This window comes from Triticum aestivum, chromosome 5A, assembly GCF_018294505.1.
Source record: "Triticum aestivum cultivar Chinese Spring chromosome 5A, IWGSC CS RefSeq v2.1, whole genome shotgun sequence".
NCBI lineage: Eukaryota > Viridiplantae > Streptophyta > Magnoliopsida > Poales > Poaceae > Triticum > Triticum aestivum.
This window is the reverse complement of record NC_057806.1, coordinates 662,340,465-662,343,774: the sequence shown is the minus strand read 5'-3', so window position 1 is coordinate 662,343,774 and position 3,310 is coordinate 662,340,465.

The window sequence follows — 3,310 nt, the reverse complement described above, 5'->3', positions numbered from 1 at the left end:
TAGTCCGTAGGACAACATACAATCATACCATAGGCTAGCTTCTAGGGTTTAGCCTCTCCGATCTCGTGGTAGATCAACTCTTGTAATACTCATATCATCAAGAATAAATCAAGCGGGACGTAGGGTTTTACCTCCATCAAGAGGGCCCGAACCTGGGTAAAACATCGTGTTCCCTGCTTCCTGTTACCATCCGCCTTAGACGCACAGTTCGGGACCCCCTACCCGAGATCCACCGGTTTTGACACCGACATTGGTGCTTTCATTGAGAGTTCCTCTATGTCATCGCCGTTAGGCTTGATGGCTCCTACGATCATCTATAGCGATGCGGTCCAGGGTGAGACTTTTCTCCCCGGACAGATCTTTGTGTTCGGCGGCTTCGCACTGCGGGCCAACTCGCTTGGCCATCTGGAGTAGATCGAAAGTTACGCCCCTGGCCACCAGGTCAGGTTTGGAAGCTTAAACTACAAAGCCGATATCCACGGAGACTTGATCTTCGACGGATTCGAGCCCCTGCCTTGTGCATCGCGCGGTTGCGATGAGTACGATTTAGCTCTACCATCGGACCGTATTCAGGAGATCACGCTGGCAGCGCTCCGACCCTCAATTCGGAGCCAGTTTCGCCATCCATGGACGGGTGGATGGACCCCGTCACGGAGGCCGTACCCTCAGCGGCGATCGAGTCGAATATCGACCTTACCCTTCATGAGAGCCGTGTTGCCAAACTGTTGGATCCTTCTCCGGCCACGGACTCTGAACCGCATGCGCCCGTTCCTATCGAATCCGATTGGGCGCCAATCATGGAGTTTACCTCCGCGGATATTTTTCAGCACTCGCCTTTCGGCGACATACTGAACTCATTAAGGTCTCTCTCCTTGTTAGGAGGATCCTGGCCGAACTACGTCCGGCAGGATTGGGATGCGGATGACAAAGACTTTCTCCGCCCACCCACCACCCACTTAGTAGCCACTGTCGATGACTTAACCGACATGCTCGACTTCGACTCCGAAGACATCGACGGTATGGACGACGATGCGGGAGTCGAAGAGGAATCACTGCCCAGAGGGCACTGGACAACCACCTCATCATACGATATATACATGGTGGACACACCCAAAGAAGGCAATGGCGACGCGACAACGGAGGATGACCCCTCCAAGAAGCAACCCAAGCGCCAGCGTCAGCGGCGCCGCTCTAAGTTCCGCCAAGGCAAAAGTGGTGATACCGGCACCGGAGATAATAGCACTCCGGACAGTGCCGAGCACAACAACAATTCCCTCCAACAAGATTTAGAGCAGGAGGAGGGAGGAACTAGCTCTCCTGAGAGAGCGGCGGAGGGAGAGGCGGAGGATGATAATTATATGCCTCCCTCCGAAGACGAGGCAAGACTCGGCGATGACGAACTCATCGTGTCGAAGGATCCCGTCGAACAAGAGCGCTTCAAGCGCCGGCTTATAGCCACGGCAAATAGCCTCAAGAAAAAGCAGCAGCAGCTTCAAGCTGATCAAGATTTGCTAGCTGACAGATGGACTGAAGTCCTGGCGGCCGAGGAGTATAAACTCGAACGCCCCTCCAAGAGTTACCCAAAGTGCAGGTTGCTACCCCGACTGGAGGAGGAAGCACCGAAACCTACATCCCCAGCGTATGACGCGGCTGATCGTCCACCTTGTGGCCGCGACAGAGAGACATTCCAGCCAAAAGCTCAGCCCGCACCCCGACGTCATTCAAATAAAAAGGCAGGGGAAATACGCCAGACTTGCGAGACGTATTGGAGGACAAAGCAAAACATGCAAGATCGATCTACGGATCACGGGGGCGCGCCACTATGCGAGACGATAATCGTCACGCCGGATACAGTAAAAGTAAGTCCGGCCGGGCCGAACACAGTGGGCAAGACTCATTCGAGTTGCATCGCGATATAGCCCAGTACAGAGGCGCCGCACACCCTTTATGCTTCACAGACGAAGTGATGGATCATCAAATCCCGTAGGGTTTCAAACCCGTGAATATAGAATCATACGACGGCACAATAGATCCTGCGGTATGGATCGAGGATTTCCTCCTGCACATCCACATGGCCCACGGTGATGACCTACACGCCATCAAATATCTCCCACTCAAACTCAAAGGACCAGCTCGGCATTGGCTCAACAGCTTGCCAGCAGAGTCCATTGGCTGTTGGGAAGATCTGGAAGCCGCATTCCTCGACAACTTTCAGGGCACTTATGTGCGACCACCATATGCCGATGACTTGAGCTACATAATTCAGCAGCTAGAGGAATCGGCTAGGCAATTCTGGACACGGTTCCTAACAAAGAAAAATCAAATCGTCGACTGTCCAGATGCAGAGGCCCTAGCAGCTTTCAAGCACAACATCCGCGACGAGTGGCTAGCCCGGCACCTTGGTCAGGAAAAGCCGAAATCTATGGCAGCCCTCACAACACTCATGACCCGCTTTTGCGTGGGAGAAGACAGTTGGCTGGCTCGTAGTAATAACATATCAAAGAACCATGGTACTTCTGATACCAAGGACGGCAATGGCAGGTCACGTCGCAACAAGCATAAGCGCCGCAGTAACAACGACAATACCGAGGATACGACAGTCAATGCCGGATTCAAAGGCTCTAAACCCGGTCAGCGGAAAAAGCCATTCAAAATAAGCACTCCGGGCCCGTCCAATTTGGACCGTATACTCGATCGCTCGTGTCAAATACACGGCACCCCCGACAAGCCAGCCAACCACACCAACAGGGACTGTTGGGTGTTCAAGAAGGCCGACAAGTTAAATGCCGAAAACAAAGATAAGGGGTCACATAGCGATGACGAGGAGGAGCCCCGACAGCCAAACACCGGAGGACAGAAGAGGTTCCCCCCACAAGTGTGGATGGTGAACATGATATACGCAACCCTCATCCCCAAGAGGGAGCGGAAGCGTGCGCTCAGGGACGTATATGTGTTGGAGCCAGTCGCCCCCAAGTTCAACCCATGGTCCTCCTGTCTGATCACCTTCGATCGCAGGGACCACCCCACTAGCATCCGTCATGGCGGATTCGCCGCACTGGTCCTAGACCCAATCATTGACGGATTTCACCTCACTCGAGTCCTAATGGACGACGACAGCAGCCTGAACCTGCTTTATCAGGACACAATGCGCAAAATGGGTATAGACCCCTCAAGGATCAAACCCACTAAAACGACCTTTAAAGGCGTCATACCAGGTGTAGAGGCCCATTGCACAGGCTCAATCACACTGGAAGTGGTCTTCGGATCTCCGGATAATCTTCGACATAGTCCCGTTCCACAGTGGCTACCA